Consider the following 12,949-nt stretch of genomic DNA (forward strand, 5'->3'; position numbering starts at 1 on the left):
TCAAGTCCCTTCTGTATCTCCAATGACATGAAGCAGGGACCTGTGCTGGCCCCGACCCTTTTCACCATCTTTTTCAGCATGGTGCTGCAGCAGGCAACGGAAGACCTTAAGGACAGAGTTTACGTATGTTTCTGGACTGATGGAGGCCTTTTCAACCTCAGGCGTTTTCAGGCTCACACAAAGACACAAGAAAAACTCATCCGTGAACTTGTTTTCGCCGATGACTGTGCTCTCCTGGCCCACAGTCAGTCAGACCTGCAACGTAGAACAACACAGTTTTCCGAGGCAGCACAACTCTTCAGACTTAAAATCAGTTTAAAGAAAACTGAAATCCTGCATCAGTCTGCACCCCAAGAGGAATATAGACCACCAAGCATTGTCATCGAGGGAACCGAGCTGAATGCCGTCAAGCAATTTACTTATTTGGGGAGCGTCATCTCGTTTGATGCCACCATAGACAAGGAAGTGGACAACAGGCTCTCAAAAGCAAACAGAACATTCGGCAGACTGTGCAAACACGTGTGGAGCAACCACAGCCTCAGCGCATAGACCAAACTCAAAGTGTACAAAGCTATAGTCCTCACCACCCTTCTGTATGGTGCTGAGTCATTGGGTGCTGTACCGCCGCCATAGTTACACAGCACAGAAACAGGCCCTTCGGCCCATTGTGTCTGTGCCAGCCATCAAGCACCTAACTATTCTAGTCCCATTTTCCAGCGCTTGGCCCGTAGCCTTGTATGTAATGACGTTTCAAGTGCTCATCTTCTTACTACTTTTAAATGTTATGAGGGTTCCTGCCTCTACCACCTTTTTCAGGCAGTGCGTTCCAGATTCCAATCACCCTTTGGGTGAAAGTCTTTTTCCTCAAATCCCCTCTAAACCTCCTGCTCCTTACCTTAAATCTATGCCCCCTGGTTATTGACCCCTCCACTAAGGGAAAAAGTTTCTTCCTATCTAACCTATCAATGCCCCTCATAAATTTGTATACCTCAATCATATCTCCCCTCAGCCTTCTCTGTCCTAAGGAAAACAACCCTAGCCCTTTCAGTCTCTCTTCATAGCTGAAATGCTCCAGCCCAGGCAACATCCTGGTGAATCTCCTCTGCACCCTCTCCAGTGCAATCACATCCTTTCTATAGTGTGGTACCCAGGTGCGCCTTCTCGAGTGCTTCCATCAGTGCTGCCTCTGCAGCATCCTGAAGATCCGTTGGCAGGACCGCATCACAAACATTGAAGTCCTGGAAACAGCCAACGTCACCAGCGTCGAGGCCATCCTCCTGCAAAGCCAACTGTGTTGGGCGGGTCACATTACCTGGAAGGATGACAGTTGCCTGCCCCAGGTAGTGTTGTTTGGAGAGCTCACCATGGGTAAAAGGAACAGAGGACTACCTGAAGTCCCTCTCTGTGTGCCACATTGACCATCGCCAGTGGGAAGCACAGGCCATAGATCGTGATGCCTGGAGATGCTACATCAGGAGGGCTTCAGACACCTTTGAGACTGAGCGAAGAACCAGCATGAAAGAGAAAAGGAGGAGAAGGATAGATCTAATTTCCACCAGCAGTGACTACACCTTCACTTGTACCTGCTGTAGGAGTATCTGCCAGTCACGGATAGGCCTGACTAGTCACCAGCGGGCCTACAACCGATGACTACAACCTTCCCAAAATAATTGTCCGTGAAGAAATGCCAAGAAGAAATTATTCATTTATTTCACAATCTGAGAATTTAAATAAAAAGTGAAGGATAAAATGATTTTTACTTCCTGGTTGGTTGTCTGTTGGAATACTTCAATGCGATTGGTTGCTTATCCTGCTTGCTGACATCACCACTGCTGCATGCCTGGAGATCCCCTTAACTTGGTGCCAGATTCAAATTAACATTGGGAAAGGGGGAATCCAAGCCACAGAGCTCGCTGGATCTTTGTGGTAGCCTTCTTCGAGGTCAGTGGTAAGCACCAGGGCTTCGCTGCTGACTGCAAAATCCAAGCCAATATGTTTGCAGATTTTAAAGGTGGGAAACATTTCAACAGAGTTTATTTTTAGGTTTGGTTTTTGAAACCAGTTCCCACTTTGTACTTTCTTTAAGTACATGTGGCAACAGTTCATACCAGGATGGGGTGATTTAATTGCTGATTTTGGAGGAAGAAAACTATATTACTTCAAACATAATTCTATAAAATCTCTCACCAAAAAAGGAAGTAAGGTAAAGCATGGTAATCTGGTCAGATAGGTTTATCATTGCATGACAGCTTGTTGTCAAATGTAGCTTAAATGCATATTCAAGCATTAGAGCACTTTAAAGAGCCATTGTCATCATTGCATAGAATCACAATCATAGAATCTTACAGCACGGAAGGAGGCCATTCATCCCCTCGTACCTTTGCCAGCTCTTTAAAAGAACTATCCAATTAGTCCCACTTCTCCGTTCTTTCCCCATTGCCGTGCAAATTTTGCCCCTTTTAAATATTTATCCAATTCCCTTTTGAAAATTACAATTGAATCTGCTTCCAGTGCCCTTTGCAAGTACACTAGCAAGAGATATAAAGACTGACAGTAAGGGCTTCTACAAGTATATAAAAAGGAAGAGAGTAGCTAAAGTAAACCATTGGTCCCTTCGAGGATGAGACTGGGGAAATAATGGGAAACAAGGAAATGACAGACTTTGAACAAATTTCTGTCTTGCCTGTAGAAGACACTAAAAGCATCACAATAATAGTAGAAAATCAGGGGGCAAAACGGAGGGAGGAACTTAAAACAATTGCTATCACAAGAGAAAAAGTACTAGGAAAACTAATGGGAGTAAAGACTGACAAGTCCCCTGGACCTGATGGCCTGCATCCTAGAGTCTTAAAAGAAATGGCTGCAGAGATCGTGGATACATTAGTTGTAATCTTCCAAAATTCCTGAGATTCTGGAAAGGTCCCAGTGGATTGGAAAACCGCAAATGTAATATCTCTATTCAAGAAAGGAGGGAGACAGAAAGCAGGAAACTATAGGCCGGGTAGCCTAACATCTGTCATTGGGAAAATGCTGGAATCCATTATTTAGGAAGTAGTATCAGGACATTTAGAAAATCATCATAAAATCAAGCAGCGTTAACATGGTTTTAGGAAAGGGAAATTGCGCTTGACAAATTTATTAGAGTTCTTTGAGGACGTAACAAGCAGGGTGGATAAAGGGGAACCAGTAGATGTAGTGCATTTGGATTTCCAAAAGACATTTGATAAGGTGCCACATAAAAGGTTACGACACAAGAAAAGAGCACATGGTGTTGGGGGTAATATATCAGTATGGATAGAGGATTGGCTAACTAACAGGAAACAGAGTTGGGATAAATGGTGCCTTTTAAGTTTGGCAAACTGTAACTAGTGCCATGGGGATCAGTGCTGGGGCCTCAACTATTTACGATCTATATTAATGACTTGGGTGAAGGGAGCGACTGTATTGTAGCCAAATTTGCTGACACTGTTACAAGAGTTTTGTTTTTGTATTGAAAGCTTGGAATTCTGTGTGTTTTAAAAACTAAGGAAAGGATTTTTCTCTGCGAACATAGATTGCTGAAACTTGGTGGGTTTGAACTGAGTGAATTACACAGACTGCAAGGCACCTGTTTCCAGCAGTGGAACGACAGATCAAGATTTATGATTGTCATGCGACTTGATTGTTGAAGTTAGTTTCACTTTTAGGGCTGGATTTTACCCGCCCCTCGGCGTTGTGGGTCGTGGTGGGGTGGCCCATAAAATGCTTGCGGGGGATGGCCCGCCATGACCCAAGAGGCCGAGAAGGCCCCGCCAGATATTAGTGATGGTGTGGAGGCCTCGGTGCTGCCCTCCCGTGGCTAAGGAGCGGGACCTTCATTAAAATCTTAAAATGAGGTTAATTAAAATGCAGATGAATTTACCTGTCTCTTCCAGTAACCCTTTCTTAAAAAACAAATCCAGACATCTCCCCAATTTTCACATTCTTTTAAACACTAGTCCTCAAAATATTAATAATGGAAGCACCTTCATGACACATGATCCCACTCAATGAGGGGACAGGCTTGAGGGGCTGAACGGCCTTCCCCTGTTCCTATGTCCCTGGGATACAGCTTCTGCCAATTACAGTGCCTGTTACCTGTAGAATATAATGAGTTATTGGATGACAGATATTAATGCTCTGAGTCGATTAACATGTAGATGTCATGAACACCGAGGCAATCATATTAACTGTCTCCAGCTGCTCTACAGTGCATTTCACATTTACAATTGTCTATTGATTTATCACATGCCCTGTAGGTGATTGGCATGTAGAGAAATATAAAGCGCAGCACAAATCATTAGGAGGATTGATGATGGAACAGTGGAGGATATGATGGTCTGACAATATACTATCCAACAACAACTTGCATTTCCATATTACCTTTAACGAAGTAAAACATGCCAAGGAGCTTCACAGGAGCGTTAGCAAACAAGATTTGGCACCGAGCCACTAAAGGAGATATTGGAATAGGTGACAAAAGTTTGGTCAAAAAGCAAGCTAAATGAGGAGAGGGAGGCGGAGAGGTTCAGGGAGGGAATTTCAGAGCTGAGGGTCCAGGCAGCTGAAGGCACGGCCGCCAATGGTGGAGCGATTAAAATCAGGAATGCGCGAGAGGCCAGAATTGGAGGAGTGCAGAGATCTTGGAGGGATGTAGGGCTCGAGGAGGTTATAGAGATAGGGAGGGGCGAGGCATGGAGGGATTTGAATGCAAGGATGAGAATTTTAAAATCTAATTGCCGGACTGGGAACCAGCGTCGGTCAATGAGCACGGTGGGTGATGGGTGAATGGGACTTGGTGTGAGTTAGGATACAGATGGTAGAGTAGAATGGAAAGATTGATGTTTGCAAACCTCATTTTGCCCATTGAAAGTTTCCTATTTAAACTGTGTCATCTGCAACTACGCAGGCTGGAAAGATAAATTCAGACTGCCAGCTACCTCTTTCACTGTATATTAATCTGGTAACAAGCAGATGAAGGTGTGGTATATCGTCTCTTAAGAAGAAAGTAGGAATTGATTTCTGATGTGATTTGAGATGACCATTAGCAGAGAGTATCTGATTCGTGGTTAAAAAATCTGAATCCGTTTGTAAGCTGTAGGTTGGAGATATGGAAGAATATACGTTATCGCTCTCATTCTTTATCTGTCACATTTTTGCACAATGAAGACTCGCATGAGATAACCTCCCATTGTATCAATCTCCTCCTGTCAGACAAAAAATAACCTCACAGCCCAAGAAAGATTCTTGTGATCTGGAACGCGCTGCCTGAAAGGGCGGTGGAAGCAGATTCAATAATAACTTTCAAAAGGGAATTGGATAAATACCTGAAGGGAAAAGATTTGCAGGGCTATGGGGAAAGAGCAGGGGAGTGGGACTAATTGGATAGCACTTTCAAAGGGCTGGCACAGGGATGATGGGGTGAATGGCCTCCCACTATAATTCTTCATTCTGTGATTTTCTGAACCATCAGTGCATCATATTCAGAAACTATGAATATTCTCCCCATTCTGTGCTGGGTGAAAACAAACGGCCGCTTTTGTGCTGTATTGTTCTGTGCTATTTATTTTTGGACTAGTCTTAGTTCTGGTGCCTCAGGTGCATATTCTACATTCCAATCTAAATGTTGGAGTCTCTGTCTGTTAACCCCTAAATTGTATTATCCACTTGAATGGTTCCCTGCAGCAAACCAGAAAATGGAAGTCACAGTGCGGCATCTGTTTGAAATGCAAATCATTTAAAAGAAATTAGTGTTTTGAATAGTGGAAATTTTAAGGAGAATTGCTGCTGCATAGTTATTAAAAGGCAATAGTTCACACAAGCTCGGTTGTAATTAAAATACTACAGGAAGAAGACAATGTCCTAAATTGCAGAGCGTCACAAAACTGTTATTAAAGAACATTTAAAGAAAAACTTTATTCAATGGCTAGAAGAGGTGAACATCTATCTATCTATCTCTCTATCTCTCTATCATTGAGTTATAGCAGCCATTCAGCCCAATTAGTTCATGCTGGTATTTATGCTCGGTCCACTCATCTAAGTCACTGATGTAGATTGTAAATAGCTGAGGCCCAAGCACTGATCCCTGTGGCACTCCACTAGTTACAGCCTGCCATCCCGAAAATGACCTGTTTATTCCTACTCCCTGTTTTTATCCGTTAACCAATCCTCAATCAATGCAAATATATTACCCTCAATTCCCTGAGCCCAATAAGTCACATCCTTTATGTGCCAGCTTTGACTCACTGGTAATAGGCCAGTCCACTAACTCAAACACCAAATAGGACTGACACTTTGGCACTACACTGTGGGAGGTGCTGTCTGTTGAATAAGACGTTAAGCTGAATGCTCTGTCTGCTCCTCTCAGGTGGACATAGGCTATTCCCATTGTTCTATTTGAAGAGCAGGGGAATTCTCCCCGATGTCCCCTCTCAACCAATATCCATAAAACAGATTATCTGGGTCGTTATCACATTGCTGTTTGTGGGAGCTTGTTGTGTAAAAATTGACTGCCTTGTTTCCTACATTATAACAGTAACTACACTACAAAGGTGCTTCATTGGCTGTAAAGCACTTTTGGACGTCCTGAGGCCGGGAAAGGCACTATATAAATGCAAGGTCTTTCTTTATTTTGATCTTGTGGTTGTTGAGAGCAGTGAGGATTTGAAGAAATGATACGGTAGAATTCCTAGTCTAATGCATGTTCCAGCAACCCCAGTGGTGGTTGTTTTGTCACCAGAATTTCTGGTCTATTGGAGAACATTTATCATTAAACATTATTAGTTCGATAATTTAATTAGAACTGAAAAATTAAATAATATAATTTGAGCCTGGAGTGACAGGCTGGTGACACAAAGTGAACAGGTCGTAACTGAAAAACTGACATGAATACGAAATACAAAATATTAAATCATTTCCCCAGAGATAATGCTAAAATTGTTTTTTATTCATTCACAAGATGTGGGCGTTGCTTACAAAGCCAGCATTATCCATCCCTAATTGTCCTTGAGAAGGTGATGATGAGCTGCCTTCTTAAATACAATTGAGCTGAAAACAGACATCTTGTCAAAGCTTTTCGTCTTGCACTCATCAGGACAATTCGCAAGAATACCAATGTAAGGGAAAGCACAAATTTATGCTGTATGAGAAGAGAGTGCTGACTGGTTGGGAAGTGGACTCTGGTAGAGGCATTGCCATGGAGAATGCACCGGTTTTGGTGACTGACAGTGAACTGACAAGCTTTGTTTGAAATTTAATTTCAACAATACTCAAGTTCTGTACTACCAAATGACAATTGAGTGGCTTGCTGTGCAATTTCAGAGGGTAGTTAAGAATAAATAAATACACTTTTTAATTCTTGAGTATTATCAATGAAATATATAAGATGCTGAGAAGGCTTGACAGGGTAGATGCTGAGAGGCTGTGTCTCCTGGCTGAATTCTGTAGAACAAGAGGACATACTCAGCATAAGGGATCGGCCATTTCGGACTGAGATGAGGAGAAATTTCTTCACTCAGAGGGTTGTGAATCTTAGGAATTCTCTACCCCAGAGAGCTGTGGATGCTCAGTTGTCGAGTATATTGAAGACAGAGATCGATAGATTTTTGGGCAATAAGGGAACCAAGGCATATGGGGATATGCGTGAAGTTGTGTTGAGGTAGAAGATCAGGCATGATCATATTGAATGGTGGAGCAGACTCGAAGGGCCGATTGGCCTACTCCTGCTCCTATGCCTTATGTTTTTTGTTGTTGCTAAAATTATATTGATTAAACGGTAAATATAAGATTGTTAAAGATTCACAGATGCAGGAATGGAGTAGACTTTCAGTGACAGCAGTGGGGACAAAAGTTCTTGAAATATTTAAGAAGCACTTGATGCTGCAATGGGTGATGGGAGAGTGAGGTGAATTTTTGTATGTTTCTGGATGGATACATTTGGATGGGCTGAATGGCCTTCCTCATTCATCCCTAATTTTTAAACTTGAAACTGCTTCAGATTAAGAGGGATATCTGTGGCATTACAAGCAATCATTAAAAACAGCTGATCTGATCATTATCTTATTTCTATTTGTGGGAGCTTGTTGTGCACAAATTGACTGAAAGTGCTTTGGAACATCCTGAGGTTGTGAAAGGTTCTTTGTAAATGCAATGTTTTCCTTCTTTATAATTGGCCCATTCTTTGATTGTGGTTGCTATTTTGATTATCTGACTTTACAGCAAAATCCCTTGCTCTTAATTTGTAAATTTCTAAGTTTATTTTCGTCTGTTCTATTTTTCTTACCCAAAGGGAGTGACCTATTTGGGCCACAGGAGTTTTTCTCAAGTTTATAACTCTAACTTTAGATAATTGTGTTGAAGAAGAAGTTTCTTAATTACCGCTTTCTCCATTAGAGGCCAGTTAAATGTGTGGGTACATGAAACCAACAATTTTGACAATCATTTGGAATTTTGTGGTTTGTACTTTCAAATCGAATTTTAAAATAGAACCTTGCAAAGTATATTTAAAAGAAATCTACACCAGAGAGTAGCTAGTTTAAAGTTTGGAACAGCTTGTCAAATCATGCATTTGCCCAAAAGTAAAATGTTTAATTTGCACAGAAAGTGCCTTAAAAAGTTTGTACATCTTGAAATTGGGTGAGGTCAATGTAAATGGTTTATTTTTGCCTCTGTGGATCATATATTTATTGATGGTAGGGTACTACCATAGTATATAAATGTACTTCTCCTGTGTTCCTTACTGTCTGCCCTTGATGTTTTTTTTAATAATGTGACCATTTGGCTTGTACCTTGACAGGAAGCTGAAACGTAGATCCCTTTTTGATTCAACTTTTTCCCATCAAATATCATCTCTGGGAACAAAGCTTCCCTAGACCAGGGGTTGGCAACATTAATAACACGAAGAACTATTTTTAAAAATTTAGTCAAAAACGCAATATCTGAAGATCTGCAATGCTGTTACACAAATGCCGCTGATAATGAACAAGACAGAGACACATTTCAACAACATTTTAAAGGTTTTTACAAAAAAGTTGTTAATTGAATGGTACTTTCTCACAAGTACAATGTTAATTTAAAAAAAGAATTTAAACAAAAATTATTTAATGACCATCAAAATGGGTTCAATCAATCAAGGTCAGGTGTTCTTAATGAGCGGCATGTAACACTGGAGCTGTACGTTGCGAACCCGGAACCAGTCATTCCTGGTAGGAGCTAACTCCAGTTAAGCCTTCAAGCTGTGTAAAATATCTTGTATGCACGTATGTGGAAGTAGCTGTTTGTCATTTCCTTTTGACTTATTGACCTGTACTCACTAACCTACAAGATTCTCAGTCTGGCAATGCCTCAATATTAAAAATCTCATCCTTGTTTTCAAATCCCTCCATGGCTTCACCCCTCCCTATATTTGTAACCTCCTCCAGCCCTACAACTCTCTGCACTCCTCCAATTCTGGCCTCCTGCGCATCATTGATTTCATTGCTCCACCATTGGTGGCCGTGCCTTCAGTGACATGGTCCCTAAGCTCTTTGTCTGCTTCTCTCTCCAACTTTAAGATGCTCCATAAAACCTACCTCTTTGACCATTTTGGTCACTTGTCTTAATATGTTCTTTATAGAGGGACAATAGCATAGTGGTTAGATAGTAATCCAGAACCCTGGGCTAATGATGCAGAGATATGAGTTTAAATTTCACCATGGCAGCTGGGAAACTGATATTCAGTTAACTAAATAAATCTGGAATTGAAAGCTTGTCTCTGTAATGTTGCCATGAAACTATCATCGATTGTTGCAAAAACCCATCTGGTTCATTAATGCCCTTTAGGGAAGGAAATCTGCTGTCCTTACCTGGTCTGGCCCACAGACTCCAAACCCAATGCAATATGCTTGACTCTTAAATGCCCTCTGAAATGGCCGAGCAAGCCACTCAGTTGTATTCAAGAAGACAGCTCAGCACCACCTTCTCAAGGGCAATTAGGCATGGAACTCTGCCTGAAAGGGTGTAAAGGCAGAAAACTACATCCCATTTAAACAGTACTTTGATATGCACTTGAAGTGCCGTAATCCACAAGGCTATGGACAATAGCTGGAATGTGGGATTAGGTTGGATTGCTGTTTTTCAGCTGGCATAGACATGATGGGCCAAAAATAAAAGCTCATGGTGTAGGGGGTAACATTTTGGCATGGATAGAAGATTGGCTAGCTAACAGGAAACAGAGAGTAGGCACAAATGGGTCATTTTCTGGTTGGCAAGATGTAATGAGTGGTGTGCCACAGGGATCAGTGCTGGAGCCTCAACTTTTTACAATTTATATAAATGACTTGGATGAAGGGACGGAAGGTATGGTTGCTAAATTTGCTGATGACACAAAAATAGGTAGGAAAGTAAGTGGTGAAGAGGACATATGGAAGCTACAAAGGGATACAGATAGGTTCAGTGAGTGGGCAAAGATCTGGCAAATGGAGTATGATGCGGGAAAATGTGAAATTGTCCATTTTGGCAGGAAGAATAAAGAAGCATATTATCTAAATGGTGAGAGATTGCAGAGTTCTGAGATGCAGAGGGATCTGCATGAGGCGGCACAGTGGTTAGCACCGCAGCCTCACAGCTCCAGTGACCCAGGTTCGGTTCTGGGTACTGCCTGTGTGGAGTTTGCAAGTTTTCCCTGTGACCGTGTGGGTTTTCACCAGGTGCTCTGGTTTCCTCCCACAGCCAAAGACTTGCAGGTTGATAGGTAAATTGGCCATTGTAAATTGCCCCTAGTGTAGGTAGGTGGTAGGAGAATGGTGGGGATGTGGTAGGGAATATGGGATTAATGTAGGATTAGTATAAATGGGTGGTTGTTGGTTAGCACAGACTCAGTGGGCCGAAGGGCCTATTTCAGTGCTGTATCTCTCTATGACTCTATCTGGGTGTCCTAATGCATGAATTGCAAAAGGTTAGTATGCAGGTTCAGCAAGTAATTAGGAAAGCTCATAGAATGTTATCATTTATTGCGAGGGGAATTGAATACAAAAGTAGGGAGGTTATGCTTCAGCTATACAGGGCATTGGTGAGACCACATCTGGAGTGCTGTGGACAGTATGTGCTGGAAGCAGTTCAGAGAAGGTTTACTAGACTAATACCTGGAATGGCCAGGTTGTCTTATGAGGAAAGGTTGGACAGGCTAGACTTGTATCCGCTGGAATTTAGAAGAATAAGAGGCAACTTGATTGAAACATCTAAGATCATGAGGGGTCTTGACAGGGTGGATGTGGAAAGGATGTTTCCCGTTGTGGGAGTATCTAGAACAAGGGGTCACTGTTTAAAAATAAGGGGTTGCCCATTTAGGACAGATGAGGAGAAATTGGAAATCTTAGGATGTGGGCATCACTGGCTAGGCCTGCATTTATTTCCCATCCCTAATTGCCCTTGAGAAGGTGGTGGTGAGCTGCCTTCTTGAACCACTGCAGTCCATGTGGTGTAGGTACACCCACAGTGCTGTTAGGAAGGGAGTACCAGGATTTTGACCCAGTGACAGTGAAGGAACGGCGATATAGTTCCAAGTCAGGATGGTGTGTGGCTTGGAGGGGAACTTGCAGGTGGTGATGTTCCCACGTATTTGCTGCCCTTGTTCTTCTAGGTGGTAGAGGTCGTGGGTTTGGAAGGTGCTGTTGAATTTGTAACAATGACATTTTTCAGTGCTGAGGAATCACAAAGCAGATCTAGCACCAAGAAAATGCTGAAATGCTTTGAGCAAATAAATGTTCTGAAAACTCAAAACATATTCAACTAAGATACTATTCCATTTTTTCTATCATTGGATAAAGAAAGAGAGACATACATTTTGAAAACACCTTTCATAACAACAGGATGTTCCAAAGTGCTTCACAGCCAATGAAGAACTTTAGAAGTGTAGTCACTGTTGTAATGTAGGAAACACAACAGCCAATTTTCACACAGCAGGATCCCACAAACAGCAATGTGATAAACACCAGATATGTTCTCCGTGTATTAACACCTAATCTGGACTAATGCTTTGTCTTTCAACACACCATTAACATATTGTTTGCCTTTGCTCCGTGACCTTTTGGTCAGCTATGTGGCCTGGTCCAATCTAGACCTCCTTTGTTATCTCTTGCCCCACCCCCACCTCACTTGCTTATAACCTGTGACTTTTCTAATATTTGTCAGTTCCGATGAAGGGTCACTGACCCGAAACGTTAACTCTGCTTCTCTTTCCACAGATGCTGCCAGACCTGCTGAGTGGTTCCAGCATTTCTTGTTTTTATGTTCTCATGATGTTGGTTGTGGGATAAATATTGTTTCAAGGAGGGGGAGGGGGGCAAAACTCCCCTGTTCTTCTTCGAAATAACTCCCATGGGAACTTTTATATCCATCTGAGAGGGTAGACGGGGTCTTAGTTTAATGTCTCATCTGAAAGACAGCACCTCCAACAGTGCAGCGCTCCCTCAGTACTGCACCTCCGACAGTGCAGCGCTCCCTCAGTACTGCACCTCCGACAGTGCAGCGCTCCCTCAGTACTGACCCTCCGACAGTGCAGCGCTCCCTCAGTACTGCACCTCCGACAGTGCAGCGCTCCCTCAGTACTGCACCTCCGACAGTGCAGCGCTCCCTCAGTACTGACCCTCCAACAGTGCAACGCTCCCTCAGTACTGACCGTCTGACAGTGCAACGCTCCCTCAGTACTGACCCTCCATCAGTGCAGCGCTCCCTCAGTACTGACCCTCCGACAGTGCAGCGCTCCCTCAGAACTGACCCTCCGACAGTGCAGCGCTCCCTCAGTACTGACCCTCCATCAGTGCAGCGCTCCCTCAGTACTGCCCCTCCGACAGTGCAGCGCTCCCTCAGTACTGCCCCTCCGACAGTGCAGCGCTCCCTCAGTACTGACCCTCCATCAGTGCAGCGCTCCCTCAGTACTGCCCCTCCGACAGTG

Source organism: Heterodontus francisci, chromosome 8 (assembly GCF_036365525.1).
Source record: "Heterodontus francisci isolate sHetFra1 chromosome 8, sHetFra1.hap1, whole genome shotgun sequence".
NCBI lineage: Eukaryota > Metazoa > Chordata > Chondrichthyes > Heterodontiformes > Heterodontidae > Heterodontus > Heterodontus francisci.